Source organism: Sminthopsis crassicaudata, chromosome 4 (assembly GCF_048593235.1).
Source record: "Sminthopsis crassicaudata isolate SCR6 chromosome 4, ASM4859323v1, whole genome shotgun sequence".
Classification (NCBI taxonomy): domain Eukaryota; kingdom Metazoa; phylum Chordata; class Mammalia; order Dasyuromorphia; family Dasyuridae; genus Sminthopsis; species Sminthopsis crassicaudata.
In genome coordinates this window covers 387,139,742-387,163,707 of record NC_133620.1, presented here as the reverse complement: position 1 = coordinate 387,163,707, position 23,966 = coordinate 387,139,742, and the positions used below count along the sequence as shown (strand labels likewise).

The window sequence follows — 23,966 nt, the reverse complement described above, 5'->3', positions numbered from 1 at the left end:
AAGTGCCTGATGGCAGATCTGAACTCAGGAAGCTGCGTTTTCCAGACTCTCGGCCAGGCTTCCCCATTGTGGACAGATTCCTCCTCCTCACTTAGCCCCTTCCATCTAGTTACACTGTGGAATTGCAAATGACATTGAGAACAATTGTGCTGAGATAGACTTGACCTCAAGCCTTGAGCTGTCTCTTCAGTTTTATGTTTCTTTCTATGAGTGTAGGTGGCCAAACAGCAATCATTAGAGATGGACTTTTCAGGGTGACTACTTATGGGGATTGGGAGTTCCTGAGCTCCTCAGTCATAGGTGATTGGTAGCTGGATGCGGTTTTTGATTAGTTACACTCTTCTCCGAAAAAATGACTATTGACAAGATGGGCCCAAACCATGCCCTGGCTTGCCAGGGGATATATAACAAAGCTGATATGACTGTTCAGGAATCCTACGAAATGTTTCATGTTTAGATATTTTAAGTATCAACCTTCAAGGATTGTAGAATAGGAGTTACTGGTTACTGTTTCATATTTTAAGTCTTTTGTCAATGTTCCGGGTCAAAACCTTTTAGTGCTGTAGGCCTGTGTAGGAAATAAAAAGCTTTTACTCTAACAGAATTGTGTGTGTGTGTGTGTGTGTGTGTGTGTGTGTGTGTGTGTGTGTGTGTGTGAGTGATTTTAGGAAATAAAAAGCTTTATTCTAACTGAATTTTATATGTGGATGTATGACTTTGCTTAGGAAATTAAAAATTACTCTAACTGAATTTTATGTGTGTGTGTGTGTTTAGGAAATAAAAAAGCTTTAACTGAATTTCAAGTGTATGTATTTAGGAAATAAAAAAGCTTTATTCTGACTGAATTTTCTGTGTGTTTAGGAAATAAACTTCAACTGAATTTCATGTTTGTGTGTTTTGGGGAATAAGAAGCTTTACTCTGACTGAATTTCGTGTGTTTAAGAATTATAACTGAATGTCATTATACACTGAGTACCTTCACATGAAAGTATTTTCGAGAAGATCCTAACCTTGGCCCAAATCTAAGTTTTGTGACGGCTCCTTTGGGGTTTTGGGATGACTGGCATTAAAAAAATAGAGAAGAGGAAGATCCCGAACCCCTCTCTTCTCTCCACGTGTCTCCCTTTCCCACCCTCCCCAAGGCCAGCCTCTTCCATGACCGAGCTCAGCGCTAGGACCCCTTTAGTGGGTAAAACAGGGCTTCTTAAACTTTTTGCACAGGAGACCCCTTTTCACCGGAGAAATTTTTACATGACCCCTGGGTTTTTAGGTATATAAAACAGGTCTATAAATCAAACATTTGCTAATAATAAGTCATAAGTTCACGCCCCCCACGTTCTTATGACAGAAACCGCTGTTTAGGCAGCTGGGGGTTGGGAAACCTATCCCCAGGCCCGACTGCGATCTGAAGTCACCTTATGAAGCGCTTTGTAATCTCACATTTAAGAAAAGATCTAAGGGGAAAGGCCTGGAGATAATCGCAGCCGCGGGATCTGTGTCCTTTCAAGCCCAGGCGGCTCGGGCGGCTTCATTTTAAGTTTCACGCTCCGGGCTTTTGCTGCGTCAGAGATTGCAAACTCCCCGGGCCCGCGCCTGAGCTCCCCAGGCTGTTTTGCAGCCCGGAGCTCTGCTTCCCTTTCTCGGTCTCTCCAGCCCCTCACGCTCGGAGAGGAGCCGAGGACTGAGAGGCTGGCTCGCTTCAGTCTCAGTGACGGGCACTCCAGGCCGGAAACGCTCCCGCACACAGCGCTTTTCACCTCCTCAGGCCCCCTCCGCGGCGAAGCATTCAGTGAGTCCCTGATAGAATCCCTCCTCCCCCCGGCGCTCAGACTCCGTGCGTCACGTCGCGGAGACGTCAGCTTGGATCTCCTCCGAGGGAGCCAAAAGAGGGAGAAGCGGTGGGAGGGGTAGGGAAAGAGGTGGAGCCTCTTGCGCAGGCGCAGGAGAGTGGCTTTGGGTTAGTGAAGGGGGTAGCGAGGAGGAGGGGCCGGTGTTCCCGGTTTCCTGGGTTACTGGAGGGGGCGGAGGGATTGGGAGTCCGGCGGCGGCTGCAGCGGCTGAAGCACAGCTACAATTCCAGCGACAACGACGACGACGACGACAACGACGCGGGATTCTCCCAGCCTGGGGGAGGGGGAGCGCGCGGCGGCGGCGACGGCGGCGGCAGGCGCAGGTAAAAGCCGCTGTGCAGGCCCCCACCCCTGCGTCCCCGGCCGCGGCAGCCCGAGTGCCCGGCGCTCTCTGGAGCCGGGGAGGGCTCCGGGGGCTGGAGCCGCGCGCGGCCGGCCCGGGATGGGGATCGGCCGCGGCTCCGCGGGAGCCCCGGCGTGGGAAGGGCGTCTTCCTGCCAACGCGGAGCCGCCTTAGGACGTTAAGTGTCCCGGCAGCGTGGGGCGCACCGAGCTGTCTCTGGTCGCCTCTGGCTTGGCTTTCTTCGCCTGGCCGCGGTCGCCCCCCGGGCTCTATTTGCAAGGGAGGAGGTGGGATTTAGGGACGTGCTCTGGACCGTTCTTTTCGAGGGGTTTGCACCGGCGAGGGGCGTCCAGCATCTTCCCCTTCCTTTCCACGGCCTTGGCTGGGGAGGTCGGGAGCGAATCCTGAGCCTGACCCCGAGGCTGCGGGGTCAGTCAGCGCCTCCCCTGCCACTTCTCCCTTTCCCGGCAGGATCTCCTCTACCTGTCATACCGTTGCCCTCCCCTCCACCCCCGCCGTGTGACCGGCCTTGGCCGAGGCTCAGGCTGCATGCGTCCTTCCTCCCCGGCATTGCCCAGGGGAATCTCTCCTGGAAAGCCCTAGGGCCGCCGTGGAGATGCTGCAGGTCCGGCGCAGAGCTACGGGCCGAGGAAATCTTGCAGGGGGGGCCTGGAGACTGGAGGTGGGGTTTCCAAAGGAAAACTCTGAGAAGTCTTTCCAAGGAGAGAAAAAAAAACACACACACTTATATGAGAAGTGTTTCCCGGCCCAGTATTCTCTTAAGCATCTGCTACTAAGTTTGTTACTTTTTTTTTTTTTTTTAAAGCAGATTGGAACTTTGTAAAGAGCTGAAAGATTGATTGACAGGCAGTCCTTGGCTATTTAACAGAATGGTCGCACACCTGAATGGGTTTTCTGGAAATCACATAATTTTAGAGTTTAAAGTTTGAAATTTAGAGTTTATTTGTCATTTTCCCAATCTCTTTTCCCTCTGTTTCTTTCAGATAAGGAAAACTAAGGGCGGTTGTGAGGGAAAAGCTTTGCAAATATATTCTTGTTTCAGTTCAACAGCTAATTAACATCAGAGCCAAAATAGAATCCAGATCTCCCGTCTTCTGTACAGTGTTCTTTTTGTCACACCCCGGTTCTCATTTTCAACATCTTAGCCATCCAGTCAGTCAGTGATTCTTGGCTTCTGTTTTAGTGATGTACTATGTTAGTAGCACCTTCCGAAATTATTTCTGTCATTTTTGGAGAGCTTTAGTCAGTCAAGTAACATTTAATTAAGCACCTACTATGTGCCAGCCACTGTGCTAAGGGCTGGTGATACAGAGAAAACTGAAAAACAGCCTCTGTTAACTAGCAGTTTACTGTCTTTTTCAGTTGTCTAATAGGAATACTACTATAGCTACCACAATCACTACTACTGTTACTACTACTCCTGCAGTCACTAGGTAAAAATTTATGAGGTAGCTAAGCTTTATTTAGGGGCAGTAAATAGAATACCAGACTTGATTCAAATGAGGTTTCAGACCTTAGCTGTGTGATCCTGGGCAAGTCACTGTTTACTTTAGTTTCCTCATCTGTAAAATGAACTGGAGAAGGAAATGGTGAACCATTTCAGTTATCTCTACCAAAAACCTCCTCCCAAAACAATGAAGTCATTAAGACTCTAAATTTACAGGGGTTCTCAAACTACAGCCCGCTGAGGACGTTTATGCAGCCTGCCCGGTTTTTTTTTTTTTTTGTTTGTTTGTTTTTTTTAAATTCATTTGTAATTCCTATAATTTGTATATCACTTATATTTCTCAACAGAACTTTCTGGCACTACCTCCCAGGGAGCTGTCCCTTTAAATGGACTGTCAAAAAGAGCAAGGGGCTGAGGGGCGGAGACAGTATGAGTTTTTGTTTTTACTCTAGTCCAGCCCTCCCACAGTCTGAGGGACAGTGAACTGGCCCCCTATTTTAAAAGTTTGAGGACCACTGCATGACGGAAACAACTAAATAACAATTCTCAGCTGTAAATTTATATCCCTCCTTTTTTCCCCCTGAGTATCTAAGTGGTTTTATTGGGTAAAGCCCTGGGCCTGAAGTTAGGAAGATCTGGATTCAAATTTGGCCTTAGACACTTACTAGTTGTGTGAACCTGGTCAAGTCACTTAACACTGCTTAAATTTCCTCATTTTTTTTTTTTTTTTTTTTTTAGAGTGTGAAAAGTGCTCCAGTTTATTATCCTGTACAGCCTTGTTGATATACATTTTTTTTTTTTTTTTAACCTTTAGGCATCTAGGTGGGTTTTAGTGGATAGAACACTGGGCCTGAAGTTAGAAGATTTGAATTTAAACCTGACCTCAGATACTTATTAGCTATATGACCCTTCGGGAAGTCATTTAACTGTTTGCCTCAATTTCTTCATCCTTAGAGTAAGCTGTAGAAAGAAATGGCAGACCACTCTAATATCTTTACCAAGAAAAATCTCACATGACTGTTTATTTGACATGGTATTTAAAGTTTTATTGGTGTCTTTTCCCTCAAGTACCCTTCAGAAAAACAGTTAAGTTGAAGTTAGGCTCAGGATAAGTAAAAGTTGATTACTTTCAGCCCTCTTTTTTGCCTCTTCTGTCTCACTCCTTTTGGGATGAAAAGGGTGTTCCAACCTTTGTTTTCTGAGCCAAGATTGTAAATTGCATTTTATTTGAGCTCACCTGTTTTTTCAGTGTTAATATTTTTATTATTATAATCATGCACATGTTCTATCGGCTCTGCTTTCTTTTCTCTGCCTCATTTCAAGCAAGTAGTTGACAGTATCGATATGTAGCACTTTTCCAGTTATATGGCTGTTGTACAATTGCGGCATTTAATCCAGATGTGCTTGTTTTCTTCATCTTGCCCACTATCCCTGTGTTTTTGTTACTTCATTTTGGACAAACTAGATGATCTCCAATATTTTAATTTTGTACTCTTTCTCTTAACATACACATGAAATCTTGTGCTAACTTCAAGCTTTTGAAAATATTATCTGTGATACTAAAAGCTATAACATATTTTTGTATTCTTTATATACACACAAACATATATATGCATATTTTTGAGCATCTTGTTATTTAACTTTATATAAATTATGTCTGTATTAGGTTTGTTTGGTTTTTTGCTTTGAAATTGTTTATTTTAACATAGGTTTCAGAATTCTTGTTTCTTGTCCCAACAGTGTGGCTTTACTTATCCATTTAATAAATATGTAATAATATTTGTAAATGAGGTCTAGCAATTAATAATGACTTACTTATATCAGTCCTAGCTAATTGTAATGAGATATCCATTTGATTTCATGGAATGTTGCTTGAAATAAGGACGTGGATTTTTTTTTTTTTTTTTTTTTTTTTTTTTTTTTTCTTGGTAGTAACTTTTGCTATAAATCTATTTGGGAATACAGAATTTGACCTCTAAAAGTCAACTCAAAATAATATCAGTATCTGTCTTTGCCTTTTATAATGCAAAGAATGGTAAAAAGGCTAATATATTAAAGCAAACTTCAATTAAAATACATTTTATTAAACATATTAGCATCTCAGCTTATGAACTGATAATTAGGTGATTTTAAATTTATTGTGGTTAGTCTTTTTTTTTTTTTTAATTCATTTGTAATTCCTATAATTTGTATATCACTTATATTTCTCAACATAACTTTCTGGCACTACCTCCCAGGAAGCTATCCCTTTAAATGGACTGTCAAAAAGAGCAAGAAAACAGTTAAATAAAAATACCTAACATCTATAAAGTCAGCTATATGCCACATTGGTTCACAATTCCATTACCCCTCCTTTTTTTTTTCTTATTTAGTATTTTTTTTTCTCAGTTATATGTAAAAACGATTTTTAACCTTCCCCTTTCCTTTCCCCTTCTAACTGCCTCCAAATTTGGAGTTCCAAATTCTCTGTCTGCCCCCTCCTCGCTTATTGAGAAGGAAGGCACTTTAACATAGGTTCATAAATGTTTAATTATGCAAAATACATTTCCTTATAAGTCATTTTATGAATGAATCTCTAAGTTATTCATAGCAGATTGATTTACAGTGTACAATGTTCAGTTCTGCCCAATTTTGCATCAATTCATGCAAATCTTTCCAGATTTCTCTGAAATCATTCTGCATGATTATTTCTTAAAGCATAATAGTTTTTCATCACAATCAAGTAGAACAATTTGTTCAGCCATTACTCAATTGATGGACTTCCACTTAATTTCCAACTTTCTACCACCACTAAAAGAGCTGCTATAAATATTTTTGAACATATGGGTCCTTTGCCTTTTTGGCTCTTTTAATCTCTTTGGGATATAGATTCAGCAGTAGTGGTATTATTTGATCAAAGTGTTTTAAAGCCCTTTCGGCATAGTTCCAAATTGCTCTTTGGAATGGTTTAATCGGCCAGTTTCACCAATAGTACATTGGTATTGCTCTCTGGAATGCTTGAATCAGCCAGTTTCACCAGTAGTACATTAGTATTTTAGTTTTCCTACATTTCTTCCAACATTTGTCATTTTCCTTTTCTTTCATATTAGCTAGTTTGACAGGTATGAGGTAATAACTCAGTTGTTTTAATTTGCATTTCTTTCATTAGTAGTGTTTTAGAGCACTTTTAAAAAATATGATTATAGCTTTCTTTGATTATTTTGTCTGAATTTGCCTGTTCATATCCATCTTTGACTATCAATTGAGGAATGACTCTTATTTCTATAAATTTAACTCAGTTTATTATGTTTGAAAAATAAACTGTCAGAGAAATTCATTGTTAAAAACTTTTTTTCACAATAATGATTTATTTCTAACTATTTCTCTCCATCCTATTTTCCTATTTATCCTACTCTCCCTCTCTCCTTTTACTCTAGTTATTCTCAAAAGTGTTTTGCTTCCGACTTTTATCTTCCCCAAACTATCCTCCCTTCTATCAACTCTATTCCCCTTCCATCCCCATCTTCTTCTTTTCCTACTTTTCTGTATAATAAGATAGATTTTTATACCTGATAATGTGTATATTATTCCTTTTTTGAGCTAGTTCCAATGAGAGTAAGGTTCTGGGCGCTCCTTTTCCCACTACATTGTAAAAATTTCATCCAGGCCTTTTTTTTACATCAGATAATTTATCCCAGTTCACCTCTCCCCCTCCCTCAGGATATTCTTCTTTCTTATCCCTTAATTTTTTTTTATTTTTTTTTTTTTAGATAATCATACCATTATATTCAGCTCATGCCTCTGCTTTCTGTATATGTATACTCCTTCTAACTGCCCTAATAATGAGGAATATAAACAATTTAACTTTTTTGAATCTCTTATGATTTTTCTTTCCTGTTTACCTTTTAATTTTTATTTTGCATCTTGCATTTGAAGGTTAAATATTCTATGTCTTTTTTCAGGAATGCTTGAAAGTCCTCTATTTCATTGAATGCATACTTTCCTCTCCCAGAAAGATTAGACTCAATTTTGCTAGGTAGGTCATTCTTGGTTGTAATCCTAGCTTCTTTGCCCTCTGGAAAAAAATCATATTCCCTGTATTCCCTTAAGGTAAAAGCTGCCGAATCTTGTAATGTCTTAATTATGAATCCATGATATTTGAATTGTTTCTTTTTGGCTATTTGTAATATTTTCTCCTTGGCCTGGAGATCTGGAATTTGGTTATTATAATATTCCTGAGTTATTTTGAGACCTCTTTCAGGAGGGGATCTGTGGGGTTTTTATTTTTCTATTTTACCCTCTAGTAAATAGATAATTTTGTTTGTTTCTTGATGTCTCAGGAAGTCACTAGCTTTCACCTAACCAATTTTAACTTTTGAGGAAAATAATTTCTTTAATGAGCTTTTGTTTCTCTTTTTCCTTTTGGCCAATTTTACTTTTTAAGGAGTTCTCTTCAGCGAATTTTTGTGCATCTTTTTCTTTCTTTCTTTTTTTTTTTCCCCCAAGGCATTCTTGTCTTCATTAGATTTTTGTGCCTCTTTTACCATTTAGCCTATTCAATTTTTTAAGGTGTTATTTTATTGAGTATTTCTTTGTGCCTTCTTTTACTAAGCTGTTAACTTTTTTTCATGATTTTCTTGTATCACTTTCATTTTTCCTTCTAATTTTGCCTCTGCTTCCCATATTTGATCTTAAAATACTCTTTGAGTTGTTTCATGGCCTGAGATAAATTCATATTTTTCTTGGAGGCTTTGGATGCAGGTATACTGTGTGTTTTTTGATCTTCCTTGTCACCATAAAACTTTCTATGGTCCATATTTTTTTCCTTTTGTGTACTGTTTTGCAACCTATTTTTTTGACTCTTAATTCTATTTCTGGGAGATATTTCTGGAAGCCTGTGAGTTTTTGGTTCTTCCACTGTGGTATGATCTAGGGAGAAGTGTGTTGACTACTCACATTAACTGTGCACTGTTTGGTAAAAGACTATAAGCACAAATATTTTTTCTAGTTAATAGTTTATTTTTCAAAGTACATGAAAAGTTAGTTTTCAACATTTACCTTTGCAAAACCTTGTATTATAAATTTTTCTCCCTCCCTCTCCCTCTTTCCCCTCTCCTAGATAGCAAGTAATCCAGCGTAGGTTAAACCTAGCACAAATTTTTTCAACCTTGGAACTATGACCAAGATCCCTGCTATTCTCCAGCTGAAAGTTCTGTGCTTCTTTTATAGACCCAGGATTGCAACCCAGATCCAAATATAGACAATGCAAGAGTGTTCTGTCTCTAGCACCAGCAAAGAGACCCTTAATAGATCTCCTTTTGACCCATTGCCTAATCTCCTTACCACCAATGGGTGGAAAATGCCACTGCTGCCACTGATTCAGTCACCCTGAGATCTCTTTCTGGTTTGCTGGGGACTAGTCTGTATTGGACTGTGCTTCATTCTTATTCAGGTACATCATGTCTTTCCTGATACCTTCTAAGTTGTCTTGGGCTAGAAAATTATTTCTCTTCATTGTTTTGTATGTTTGGGCACTCTAGAATTTGTTTAGTCTTATTATTTAAAGAAATTTTGAAGGGGTTTAGCGGAGATAACTGGATATAAGCCCAGTAGTAGCACTACTGAATCAAAGGGTATGCACAGTTTGATATCTTTTTGGGCATAATTCCAGATTGCTCTCCAGAATGGTTGGATTCGTTCACAAATCCACCAACAATGCCTCAGTGTCCCAGTTTTCCCACATCCCCTCCAACATTTATCATTATTTTTTCCTGTCATCTTAGCCAATCTGATGTGTAGTGGTATCTCAGAGTTGTCTTAATTTGCATTTCTCTGATCAGTAGTGATTTGGAACACTCATATGAGTGGAAATAGTTTCAATTTCATTATCTGAAAATTGTTCATATCCTTTGACCATTTATCAATTGGAGAATGGCTTGATTTCTTATAAAATTCTCTATATATTTTGGAAATAAGGCCTTTATCAGACCCTTTAACTGTAAAAATGTTTTCCTAGTTTGTTGCTTTCCTTCTAATCTTATTTGCATTAGGGTTTTTTTTTTTTTTTTTTTTTGTACAAAGGCTTTTTAGTTTGAAATAATAACAATTTTCTATTTTATGATCAGTAATGATCTCTAGTTCTTCTTTGGTCACAAATTCCTTCCTCCTCCACAAGTCTGAGAGGTAAACTATCCTATGTTCCTCTAATTTATTTATAATCACATTCTTTATGCCTAAATCATGGACCCATTTTGAGCTTATCTTGGTATATGGTGTTAAGTGTGGGTCCATGCCTAATTTCTGCTATACTAATTTCCAATTTTCCCAGCAGTTTTTGTCAAATAATGAATTTTTATCCCAAAAGTTGGGATCTTTAGGTTTGTCAAACACTAGATTGCTATAGTTATTGACTATTTTGTCCTGTAAACCTAACCTATTCCACTGATCAACTAATCTATTCTTAGCTAATACCAAATGGTTTTGGTAACTGCTGCTTTATAATATAGTTTTAGATCAGGTACAGCTAGGCCACCTTCATTTGATTTTTTTTTTTTTCATTAATTCTTTTGAAATTCTCGACCATTTGTTCTTCCATATGAATTTTGTTATTTTTTCTAGGTCATTAAAATAGTTTCTTGGAAGTCTGATTGGTATAGCACTAAATAAATAGATTAGTTTAGGGAGTATTGTCATTTTTATTATATTTGCTCGGCCTATCCAAGAGCACTTAATATTTTTCCAATTATTTAAATCTGACTTTATTTATGTGGAAAGTGTTTTGTAATTTTGCTCATATAATTCCTAACTTTCCTTTGGCATAGATTCCCAAACATTTTATGCTATCAACAGTTATTTTGAATGGGAATTTCTCTTTGTATCTCTTGCTGTTGGATTTTGTTGGTGATGTATAAAAATGCTGAGAATTTATGTGAATTTATTTTGTATCCTGCAACTTTGCTAAAGTTGTGAATTATTTTTAATAGCTTTTTAATAGAATTTCTGGGATTCTCTAAGTATACCATCATATCATCTGCAAAGAGTGATAATTTGGTTTCCTTTTTACCTACTCTAATTCCTTTAATCTCTTTCTCTACTCTTGTTGCCCAGACTAGCATTTCTAATACAATATTGAATAATAATGGTGATAGTGAGCAACTTTGTTTCACTCCTGATCTTACTGGGAAAGGTTCCAGTTTATCCCCATTACATATGATGCTTATTGATGGTTTTAAATATATGCTCCTGACTATTTTAAGGAAAAGTCTATTTATTCCTATACTCTCAATACATCCATTAGGAATGGATGTTGGATTTTTATCAAATGCTTTTTCTGCATCTAGTGAGATGATCATATGTTTTTTGTTAATTTGGTTATTGATATAGTCAATTATGCTAATAGTTTCCCTAATATTGAGCCAGGTCTACATTCCTGATATAAATCCTACTTGGTCATAGTGTATTATCCTGGGGATGATTTTCTGTAATCCTTTTGCTAATATTTTATTTGAGATTTTATCATCAATATTCATTAGGGAGATTGGGCTATAATTTTCTTTCTCTGTTTTCAACCTACCTGGTTTAGGTATCAGTACCATGTCTGTGTCATAAAAGGAATTTGGTAGGACTCTTTCATTCCCTATTTTTTCAAATGGCTTGTATAACTTTGGGGCTAATTGTTCTTTAAATGTTTGGTAGAATTCACATATAAATCCATCTGGTCCTGGGGATTTTTTCTTAGGAAGTTGATTAATAGCATGTTCTATTTGTTTTTCTAAGATGGGACTGTTTAACCAATTTACTTCTTCTTCTGTTAATGTGTATATTATTGAAGGTATTCTTCCATTTCATTTAAGTTATCGAATTTATTGGCTTAAAGCTGGGCAAAGTAATTCCTTATTATTACTCTAATTTCCTCTTCATTAGTGGCGAGTTCTCCCTTTTCATTTTTAATATTAACAATTTGATTTTCCTTTTTCCTTTTTTAAAATCAGATTTACTAAGGGTTTATCTATTTTGTTGGTTTTTTCATAGAACCAACTCTTAGTTTTATTAATTCAATAGTGTTTTTTTTTTTAACTTTCAATTTTATTGATCTCTCCTTTTATTTTTAGAATTTCAAGTTTAGTGTTTGACTGGGGGTTTTTAATTTGTTCCTTTTATAGCATTTTTAATTGCAAGCCCAATTCATTGACCTTCTTTTTCTCTATTTTGTGCAGGTAGGCCTCTAGAGATATAAAACTTCCCCTTGTTACTTCTTTGGCTGCATCCCACACATTTTAGTATGATGTCTCATTATTGTCATTTTCTTGGGTGAAGTTATTAATTATGTGTATGATTTGCTGTTTCACTCAATCATTCTTTAGTATGAGATTATTTGGTTTTCAACTATTTTTTGTTCTATTTTCCCCTGGCTTTTTATTGAATGTAATTTTCATTGTGTCTGAAAAGGATGCATTTACTATTTCTGCCTTACTGCATTTGAATTTGAGGTTTTTATGTCCTAATATATGGTCAATTTTTGTATAGGTTCCATGAATTGCTGAGAAGAAAGTGTACTCTTTTCTATCTCCCTTTAGTTTTCTCCAAAGATCTGTCATATCTAACTTTTCTAGTATTCTATTTACCTCTTTGACTTCTTTCTTATTTTGTGGTTTGCTTTATCTAATTCTGAGAGTGCAAGGTTGAGATCTCCTACTATTATAGCTTTGCTGTCTATTTCTTCTTGTAGCTCTTTTAATTTCTCTTTTAGATGCTACACCACTTGGTGCATATATGTTTAATATTGATATTGCTTCATTATCTATGCTACCCTTTAGCAAGATATAGTGCCCTTCCTTATCTCTTTTAATTAGATCAATTTTTGCTTTTGCTTGATCTGAGATCAGGATGACTACCCCCGCTTTTTTTACTTCACCTGAAGCATAGTAGGTTCTTCTCCAATCTTTTACTTTTACTCTGTATGTATCATCCTGCTTCAAGTGTGTTTCCTGTAAACAGCATATTGTAGGATTCTGGCTTTTAATTCAGTCTGCTAACTGCTTCCTCTTTATGGGGGAGTTTACCCCATTCACATTTATGGTTAAGATTACCAATTCTGTATTACTTGCCATCTTATTAACCCCTGCTTATGCTTTTCTCCTTTCCTTCCTCCTTACCACCCCCCCCCCCGCCCAGTATTAAACTTATGAGCACCACTTGCTTCTCATAGCCTTCCCTTTTTAGTATCCCTCCCTCCACCTTAGAGTTCCTCCTTCTATCTTACCCCTTTTCCTCACAATTTCTGTATTCCCTTCCCTTAGCTTACTCCTTCCCTTTTCACTTTTCCCCCCTCCCACTTTTCAATGAGGTGGGAGAAGTTTCACCATAAATTGAATATGTCTAATATTTTTCTCTTTAAGCCAATTCTGATGAAAGTAAGATACACACTATGTTCATCCTCCATTTTTTCTCTCAGATATAATAGGCCAGGCCTACCTAACACACTACGTATAGCACCACTGATCCCAGCAGTTTGAAATCCTTGTTGACCTATAGCTGAAGCTTGGGGCAGTTTCACCTGTGCCCTAGGAGCAGCCCTCAATCTTTAAAAATGAGCAAAAAAGTAAAAAAGAGTTTTGACTGTTAATAATTATTATGGAGATAGGGAAGAACAGAACCCAAATCCTGAGAACACCTCAAAGAGGAATATGAATTAGTTTCCAACTCAAAAGATTCTCTTGGAAGAATGCAAAAAGTGTCTTAAAAGAGAATTAGAAGAAAAATGGAGAACGTAAATGAGAGTTTTGCAGGAGAGTATGGGAAACAGTAATTGAAGAAAACAACTTATTAAAAATACATTTGGTGAAATGGAAAAATATATATATATATATATATTAGAGAAAATCACTTTTTAAAAAAATAGATTTGGTGAAATGGAAAAAGCGAACAACTTGAAAAATAGTATTGGTAAAATAGGGAAAAAAAATCCAATGAACAAAATAGCTCCTTTAAAAGTACATTTGGCAAAATGCAAAAGGAAATAAAAAGTTAACTGAAGAAAATAATTCACTAAAAATTAGAACTGGAAAATGGAAGTGAATGATTCAATGACATACCAAAAAATCATTTAAACAAAACCAAAAAAAAAAAAAAAAAGAAAAAGAAAAGAAAAGAAAAGAAAAAAATAGAAGAAAATAAAATACCTCATTGAAAAAAGCAACTGATCTGGAAAATAGATCCAGGAGAGACAATCTAAGAATTATTGGACTACTTGGAAACCACAATATTAAAAAAAAAAAAAGCTGGACAAGTCTTTCAAGAAATCATCATAGAAAATTGTCCTGTTCTTATATTCTTGAACTGGATAGTAAAACAACCATTGAAAGAATCCACTAATCATCCCCTGAAAGAGATCCCCAAAATGAAATCTTTAAGGAATAGTGTAGCTACATTCCAGAATTATCATATCAAGGAGAAAATACTGCAAGCAGACAGAAAGAAACAATTCAAATATTGAGGAGCCATAATCAGGATTTATCAGCCTCTACTTTGAAGGATCAGAGGACCTGGACATAGGTAGACATAGGTCCTTCTATGTCACAGTGCAAAGGAACTTGGACTGCAAGAATCAACTACACAGCAAAACTAAGCATTGTCTTTCAGGAAAAGATGGACATTCAATGAAGTGGGGGGGGGGGTTCATTTTTTTTTTTTTTTTTATGAAAACACCAGAACTGAACAGAAAATTTGATCTTCAAATATAGAACTCAAGAGAAACATAAGAAAGTAAAAAGGGTAAGGGGGAAAAAAAAACAAGTATGTTTTTTAAAGGTTAAATGTTTTCATCCCTACATAGGAAAATGATATATGTAACTCTTGAAAACTATATCTTTGTTAGAGGTATGCTTAGAGAGTGTAGGTATAAGTTGACTTTAATGTGGTGATATAAAAAGAAAACTAGGAGTGGAAAAGGGATTATACTGGAAGAAAAGAAAAGAAGAGGTAAAATGGGATAAATTACATCACATGAAGAGAAAAAAAATTCCTATTATAGTTGAGGGAAGTAAGAGAGAGGGGGATGAGTATTATTTGAACCTTAATCTCATTTGGCTCAAAGAGGGAATATCATACATATTTAGTTTGATATAAAATCTTTCCCTTTAGAAAAGTAGCAGAGGGAAAAGGGAGGCTAATAGAAGGGAGCACAAGTAGAAGAGGAAAAAGATAAGGAGGGAGGGGCTGAAAAAAGGGAAGGGCAGATTGAGGAAGGTGTTGGTCAAAAACTAAACACTGGTGAAGAGGAAAAGGGGGAAAGGAGAGAAAAAAGTATAATGAGAAAAATAGGGTGGTGGGAAATGAAGAATTAGTGATTTTAACTATGAATTTGAATGGAATGAACTCTCATAAAATAGAAGCAGATAGTAGTCAGGATTAAAAGCTAGCCTCCTGCAATGTGTTATTTCCAAGAAATAAATTTGAAGCAGAGAGAACATACAGAGTAAAGGTAAAAGGGTGGAGCAGAATCTATTACTCTTCAGCTGAAGTTAAAAAAAAAAAATAAGGATGAAGACTGTGGAGAGTTTTAAATACCAAATAAGAGTTTGATTCTAGAGACTACTCAACATTGAATAGAGTAGTAACAAGGTCAGATTTTAGAAAAACTACTTTAGTTACTATGTGGAGGTTCTTTATCTTTTTCGAAGGTAACATTTTACTGATTGCAACAATCCCTAGAACATTGAGGAGCCTCTAATTGTAATCCATAATTACTCAAATGTTTGGCCCAACTATGCACAGAGGTGATTAATAGCTAGATTATGATTCACATCTGGATAGATATCCATCAGAATACGTATCTGTGACACACATAATAAACAACACTGGGTTCAGAAATGAACAAATAGAATAGAGTGGACTAAATTGTTTTGGAAGGTTGAAAGTTCTTTTGATGATCTTAGACTTCACCCTCAAACCAAGGCCCATCTTTTATTTTTAATTAATTTATTTATTTATGAAAGCTTTTTAATTTTCAAAACACATACAGGAATAATTTTTCAACATTAATCTTTGCAAAACCTTGTGTTTCAATTTTTCCCACTTTGCTCCACTCCCTCTCTTAAATGGCAAGTAATCCAATATATGTTAAACATGTAAAAATATATTTTAAATCCAATATATGCACACATTTTTATACAATTATCCTGTTATACAAGAAAAATCAAATCAAAAAGAAAAAAATGAGAAAGAAAATAAAATGGAAGCAAACAACAAAAAGAGTGAAAATGCTATGCTGTGATCCACCCTCAGTTCCACATTCCTATTTCTGGATGTAGATGGCTCTCTTCAACTCAAGATCATTGGAACTGGCCTGGATCATCTCATTGTTGAAAAGAGCCACGTCCATCAGAATTGATCATCATATAGTCTTGTTGCCATGTACATATCCATAACATTCATATACCATAATTTATTCAGCCATTCTCCAATTGATGGTCATCCACATAGTTTTCAGTTTCTTGCCACTACTAAAAGGGCTGCCACAAACATTTTTGAACATGTGAGTCCTTTTCCCTTTAAGATCTCTTTGGGATATAATCCCAGTAGAAACATTGCTGGATCAAAGGGTATGCACAGTTTTATAGCCCTTTGGGCATAGTTCCAAATTGTTCTCCAAAATGGAGAGCACAATGCCACCAACAATTTATCAGTGTTCCAGTTTTCCCATATCCCCTCCAATATTCGTCATTATCTTTTCCTATCATCTTAGCCAATCTGAGAGGTGTGTAGTGGTACCATAGAGTTGTCTTATTTTGTGTTTCTGTGAACAATAGTGATTTAGAGCACCATATGACTAGAAATGGTTTTAATTTCTTAATCTGAAAATTGTCTATTCATATCCTTTGACCATTTGTCAGTTGGAGAATGGCTTGAATTCTTATAAATTTGAGTCAATTCTCTATTTTTGAAATAAGGAAAGGCCCATCTTTTTTTTTTTTTTTTTTTTTTTTTTTTTTTTTTTTTTTTGGCTGAGGCAATTGGGGTTAAGTGATTTGCCCAGGGTCACACAGCCAGGAAGTGTTAAGTGTCTGAGACCAGATATGAACTCAGTCCTCCTGACTTCAGGGCTGGTGCTATAACAGACCCATATTTTTAGTGCTGGTATTTTTCTGGTGATCTATGACTGTGAGTCACATTATACCATTGACTTTGAAGAACTGAAATTGAGGAGAGACATGTAGTAATTATAAGCAGGCTATCACTATTACAAATAAGAAGTAGGAGTAGCACTATGAAGGATGATAACTAAGGGAAAAAAGAGCTGATCATATAATGAGAAGATTAGATAATTGATAGGTAGTCTGCATGCTCTTGAGTATGCATGCAATGACAAGAACTTTAGAAGACACATTATAGGGGGTAGGAGGGTTATAGATAAAATTGGCAAAGAATGAATTGGCATGGATTAGTTTTTATTTTCTATGTTGAGATCACTGGATCTTTGGATAATGGAAATAGCTTTAAAATAGTAAGCGTGAAAACACTAGAAGCATTTAGAAATATTGAATAATTTTCAAGACTAATTTCAGAAGAATTCAAGGGAAAATTATCTTTTGTTGAGAAAAATATTAATGTCTCAAGATCACTTCAATTAATCAAAATGGAGTAAAATCATTACCTAAGGTAATCATTTTAATTTTACAGTGTTTACTAGAATAGATGAGAAAAGATAAAAAGGGAGCTTAGTCTCTAAGCAAAGTCAAAAGCTTCTTTGATAACTAAATTATGTATGGAATAGATAGAGAATGATTCTTGATTTTAAACATTTTTAATAAGTAGTCAAAAGATCATGGAAGAGTTTTCAAAAGAATTGCAGACTTAGTAAACTCCTGAAAGATTGTTCTAAATCATTTATATTGGGAGATATAAAAATCAAATCAACTCTGAGGTTTTACCTTTCATCTAGCAAACTGGTAAAGATTACAAAAGATAGGAAAAATCATTGCTGATGGGACTGCAAAAAGACAGGTATACTAACACATCATTAGTAGAACTTTGGTTGATTCATTCTGATTCAACTTCGGATTTACTCTGAGAATATAACCACTGAGAATATAACTCTGATTCAGAGGGTCCATTTCTAGGGATATATGTAAGGAGATCAGAGATAGAAAGTTTGTATATTCATCAGAAGATTCATAGCTGCACTTTTTTTTTTTTTTTTTTTTTTTTTTTGGTAACAGAACAAAGTAACCACTCGTTGATTAAGGAGTAGCTAAGTAAAATGTGGTTTATGAATGCAATTATGTTATAAATATATGTTTTATATATGTGTGTGTGTATATATATATACACACACATATATAAATATAGTTATAGTAATGCACATGATTGATGAAGATGGGAAGGTATAACTGATACAGAGTAAATTAAGCAAATCTAAGAAAACAGTATACACAATGATAATTACAATGGAAATGGAACAAACAATAAATAAAATTGAGCCCTTTTTGAATATAATGACCAGACTTTGCCCTAGAGTGGAGTTGGCTGTGGTAGGGGATTTTGAACATGGAAAATTAACTATACTGTGAGATGTGATTGATGTGCTGTTTTTGCTGAACTTTTTTTTTCTTTGTCAAATCTTTGTTGCAAGAGATGGTTCACGAAATAGTAGGTGAAAAGGAGAGATACATTCAGAAATTAGTTATATTTTTAAAAATACCAATGAAAAAATACCAATGGACAAATTAGTTATAGCATATAATTCATAGTAATATTACTTGTATTGTTAAGATTAATATAAGATTAAAGCAGTGGATAAGATGGCTAGCATGAAGTCAGGATAAGAAGCTGGCATGAATAACCAGTTCAAGGTCTACCTCTGACACAGCCTGACTGTGTGACATTAGGTAAATCACTTGAACTTTGAATGCCCCAGATAACTCTTTAAGATGAAAAATTTCAGAATAATTTCTAATTTGTATTGGTAAAGGAAATTTTTTCACTGGGAATTCACTATGCTTTGGGTCATACGTTATGGATTTGGTTCCCTCTCCTCAAATTAATAAACATGTTTGTGATGATCTTGCTGCTTGCAAAGAGCTTTTATGTATATCATCTCATTTACTCCTTACAACAACTTTGTGAGATAGGTATACTAATTTTATAGATGGGGAAATAAAGTCTCTTGCTAAACGTCTTGGAGTTGCTAATGTGAGCTGGGATTAAAACCAGTATTCTGGTTTCAAGTCCATTGCTCTTTATGAAAGAAATTGCAAATATAATGAATTGTTTTATATAATTCTTTAAGGAATTGTGGAAGATAGGAGAAAAAGTAGAGATGAGTAAATATCCTGTTTTCTAAAAAAAGAAAAAAAGTAGATTATTTAAACTGATACCTGTAGTCTTGAGATCATTGCATTTCAAAATTCCAGAACAGATTATTAGACCAAGGGTTGATTTCTTAATAAGTCTTGCTCACTAGATTGTGCAAACCTAGAACCTAGGATTATTGATTCCCTTTCAGCTTCCTTTTAATTATAAGATATATGATTTTTTCTCCTTTTCCTGACCATCCTTTGTCTTTATTTTTTAAAATCTTTTTTGTTTTCAAACATACGCATAATTTTCAACATTTACCCTTGCAAAACATTGTGTTCCAAATTTTTTTCTAGCAGCTCCTCAAATTTCCACTCATTTTTTTTCTCTATTGCATATAGCCATGAATGTGTGCCATGCAAAAGTAAAAATGAAGTTACTAATAATATCACATGAATGTTCAATTGTTGAAACTCAGTTGTATATACAAACAAGCTCTGACCAGGATAGATAGGAAATACATTAGAGAGAGAAGGCTCTAAAATTAGGAAATATTGGTAAAGACTTCCAGTAAAAGATAGTATTTTAGTTGAGACTTAAAGGAAACCAGTAATAGGAGATTAGGAGGGAGAGCATTCCAGGCATGGAGGACAGCCAGAAAACATGCCTAGGCCTTGGAGGCATGGAGTGTCTTGTTCATGGGACAGTTCAGAGGCCAGGGTCACTGTTTGAGTGTGGTGAGAAGTAAAGTATAAGAAAAGTAGAAAGGTTAGGGGGGATAGGCTATGGAAAACTTGGAACACCAAGCAGCATTTTGTATTTATCCTGGTGGTGATTGTATTTGTCATGTTGTGTGAGAAAAATCAAACCAAAAGGGAAAATAAAACCATGAGAAAGGAAAAAAACCAATAAGCAAAAGATGAAAATACTGTTTTGTGATCCACCTTCAGTCTCCATAATTCTCTCTCTGGATACAGATGGCACTTTCCTTTATGAGTCTATGAGAATTACCTTGAATCACCATATTGTTGAAAAGAGCCAAGTCCATTCATTACAGTTGGTCGTCATATAACTTTGTTTGTTACAATACAAAGTGTTCTGGTTCTGCTCCTTCCACTCATCATCATTTCATGTAGTCTTGCAGGTTTTTCTGAAATCAGCCTGCTCTTCATTTCTTATAGAACATTAATCCATTACTTTTATTTACCATGCCTTATGTAGTCATTCCTCAACTCAGGGTTATCCACTCAATTTCTAGTTCCTTGCTACTTCAAAAAGAACTGCTACAAACAAATTTCTTAGTCTTGATGAAAATTTCTATCCAGTATTCCTGGCTAATAAACTTTGGAAATATCCTCTGCTGCTCATTTTAACCCTTCACATATGATCAATTGATAAATAAATCCTCTGCCATTTTTACCTATAGTTTTCTTTGTATGATGTCTAATTTTTAGTGGGATTTGATAGAGAAAAAGAAGATTGTTTCTTTAATTCCGTGTGTGTCTGTGTGTCTGTGTGTGTATACATAGAATATATATATATATATATACAAACAGAAAATTTCTAGTTGTTTTAAGTTCTAACTTGTAAATTACTGAACTAAATTAACCATGCATTTTAAAGTACTGTTCTGAGAATCAAGAACTTGGTTCTTATCCCAAGTCTTCCATTACTCTGTGGTTTTCAGATAAATCACTCACCTTTTGGAAGCTATAGTTGTCTTTAGCAAAATAAAAAAGTATTGGAGAGGATGATGTCTTAAAGTACTTTTTTCTATCATTCTGATTCTGAATTACTCATTTTCTTTCCTTTATAATCATTATTTACAAAAATATAGTTAAAGGAATGGCTGCCTCAAGATAGTGGTGCATTTGTCCTCATTTGAAGTCTTCCAATTTCTTCTCAGCCCAATTTATGTTTCCGTTACTTCTAAAATCTGATATAAAATGCTCTTTGGCTTATTAAAATCCTTCACAATTTGATCTCTTTTTGCCTTTTGAGTCTTATTGCTCTTTGGTCAGTAGTGTAGTGAAATGTACTGACAAATTCCTTTTAACTCTGAAGTTTTATGATACTATGAAGGTTTTTTTTTTTTTTTTTTTTTTGGAAAAAAAATGAGATCTGTTCTGAGCATGTTAAATTTAAGAATTACAGGAGAAATTAAGTTGTAAATGTTAGATAGGCAGTTGATGATGCAGGACTGCATCAATCTGTCAACAGTTTGTCTATTATGTCCAAGCACCCTGTTAGGTATTGGAGATAAGTATAAAAAAGAATGAACAAATCTTTACTCTCAAAGGAGCTCTCATTTTAAATCTGAGAACTATCTGTGGAGAAGTAATAAACAAACCAGAACCCTGAGAATACATTTAGCACTGAATTAATTTTTTGGTGAGACAGGGTAAAGTGAAAATATGCAGAGAAATTGTGAAATTACAAATATATTGGTTTATATCAAGGTAAATTAATCAGATGTAGAAAGTGAATCATTTTTCTTACCTAATGTGTTGTGGACAAAGCCACTAGATGGCATTCTTGTATCAGAAAGTTTAAATGTTAATTAGCTAAATAGGTTAAAATTGTTTAAGAATAGTTTCTGTTGTTGGTTATATATATATATATTTAAAGTACCTAAGGCCAAGTATTAGTAAATGAAATATATGTGGTTTTTTAGGTGGTTGTCAAATGAGTATATTAGTCAAGAAATATTTAACAGAAAGGCATTCTGTTAAGCCTTTCCCTTCCCCCCAACCAAAACAAAACAAAACCCCCAGAACTAAACTAAACAAAACAAGAACTAGTCTCAGCTCTCAAAGAGCTTACAGTATAATGGGGGAAATACAAACAAAAAGAGGGTACAAACACCTTATACAGAGGTCAAATTAGAGATAATTTCTAAGGGAAAGCATTAAGATAAAAGAGAACTGGGAAAGGCTACTTGTGGAAAGTAGGAGGAAGCCATGGAATCCAGGAGGTAGAAATGAAGGAAGAAAGGGTTCCAGGCATGGAAAGTAGCTGTTGAAAATGCCTAGAGTCTTAGGAGGACCTGAGTTCAAATTTGGCCTCAAACACTTAACACTTCCTGGCTGTGTGACCCTGAGCAAGTCACTTAACACCAACTGCCTCAGCAAAAAAAAAGAAAGAAAATGCCTAGAGTCAGGAGAGTGGCAAGTGCAAGAGCCAGCAAGGACCAGTGTCACTGTATCACAGGGGATGATAAAGAGAATAAAAAAAGAGTGCAGTAGAATTGAAAGAGTTGCATGAGAGAGGGCTTTAAAACTCAGACTGATTGTGAAGGTCATAGGGACCTATTGGAATTTATTGAATACAGGTGGGTGACCTGGTTAGCCATGCACTTGTGATCATTTGAACAGCTGAATGGGGGATGAACGAGAGGAAGGAGAGAGGAAGAAGAGAGACATTTAGCAGGCCATTGTAATAATCCAGGTGGCAGATAGTAAGGGTTGGTGCCAGAGAACAGAAGGAACATAGGGAGAAATGAGAGAGCTAGAAATGACAGGATAAAAGGCTGAAAAACATGTTCAGTATCATAATCATGGCTCTCCCACCTTTGCAAAGGAAAGGAATTTTGGATAGTTCTCAAATGGTATGGAGAGAAGACAACCAGCCCAAAGTCCTGAATTCAAATCCAGACTTATTAATAGCTGTGTGACTGCTGGGCAAATTACTTAAACCTGTTTGCTTCAATTTCCTCCTGGTTGAAGTGGAGCTAATAGCACCTACCTCCTAGAATTATTATGAAGATCAGATGAAAAAAAAATATTGGTAAAGCACTTAGCATAGTACCTGACATAGTTCTGTAGAAATGTTAGCTACCTTTTCTTGTGAACTTGTCCTTTGCCATTTTGCAACATTTCACTTTTGATTGGTTTGTGCTTGTTCTTTCCATTTATATTGTAGTCATACTGTTTTCTTGTCATTAACTTACTCTGCAACAGATCATGTAAATCTGTGATACTCTGTATTCAATATATTGTTGTTTCTTGAAGGACATGGTTCTTCATGTTGTCTTTTTTTTTTTTTTCCTGCCATGTCTGACACTTTATGATCCCATTTAATGTTTTCTTGGCAGGGATATTAGAGTGGTTTATCGTTTCCTTCTCCAGTTCATTTTTTAGATGAAGCAAATAGGATTAAGTGACTTGCTCAGTCACATAGCTAGCACATGTCTGAGGCTAGGTTTGAACTCAGGAGGATGTGTTCCTGACTTCAGGTCCAGCAATCTATCTACTGTGTCATCTACTTGCTTCTTATAGCATTGTAATATTTGTTGCATTCAGGTACCACAGTTGATTTAGACATGTCCCATTCAGTGATCACCTATTTTATTTCCAATTTTCTGTTATAACAAAAATACTGCAAATAAAAGTTTTTTGTCAGGACTCTCATTAGGGTATACGTCTAGAAGTAGAATCTTTGAGTCCTATTATAAATTGCTTTTCATAACGGTTGTATTGATTCACCTCCAATAATTGTGTGCCTCTCTTTTCCCACAACCTCTCCAACATGATCTATTGTTTGTCATCTTTGCCAATTTGCAGGATATGATATGGAATCTTAAGGGTTTTTTGTTTTCATTTCACTTACCTGTTGGAGGTTCTTTTATGGTCTTATCTATATATAGGATACATGCATTATATGTACATACATATATATATATGTATATGTATATGTTGCTTATACATCTTAGCTGCCAAACCATTATCAAAGATATTTGATAAATTTTTCCCCATTATAACTTAATTTTCTTGCTTTAAGTACATGAGTTTTGTTTGTGCTGAAGCTTTTTAGTTTCATTTAATCAATTATGTATTTTATCTTTTGTAATTGTCCTATCATTTGATTAGTTAAGAATATATCTCTTGCTCATAATTGTGAAAGATATATATTTTCTAAAAATTTTAATGTTGTGATCTTTAATATTATAGTTATATAGCTCTTCAAAATTTATTGTTGTGACACAAGGTGTTGACCTAAGCTTAATTTTTCCTAGATAGCATTCCAAATT

At 35.7% G+C, this 23,966-nt stretch overlaps 1 protein-coding gene across 4 annotated transcripts in view; it reads left to right on the top strand.

Annotated features, from left to right (window-relative positions):
• Positions 1 to 2,021: 2,021 nt before the first annotated feature.
• Positions 2,022 to 23,966, top strand: part of LYST (lysosomal trafficking regulator) — a 190,755-nt gene continuing 168,810 nt past the window's right edge. For all 4 annotated transcript variants that reach the window (XR_012481323.1, XM_074262462.1, XM_074262463.1 and 1 more), the window contains exon 1: positions 2,022 to 2,173. The gene's annotated coding sequence lies outside the window, so the exon portion shown is untranslated. The remainder of the gene's footprint in view (positions 2,174 to 23,966) is intronic.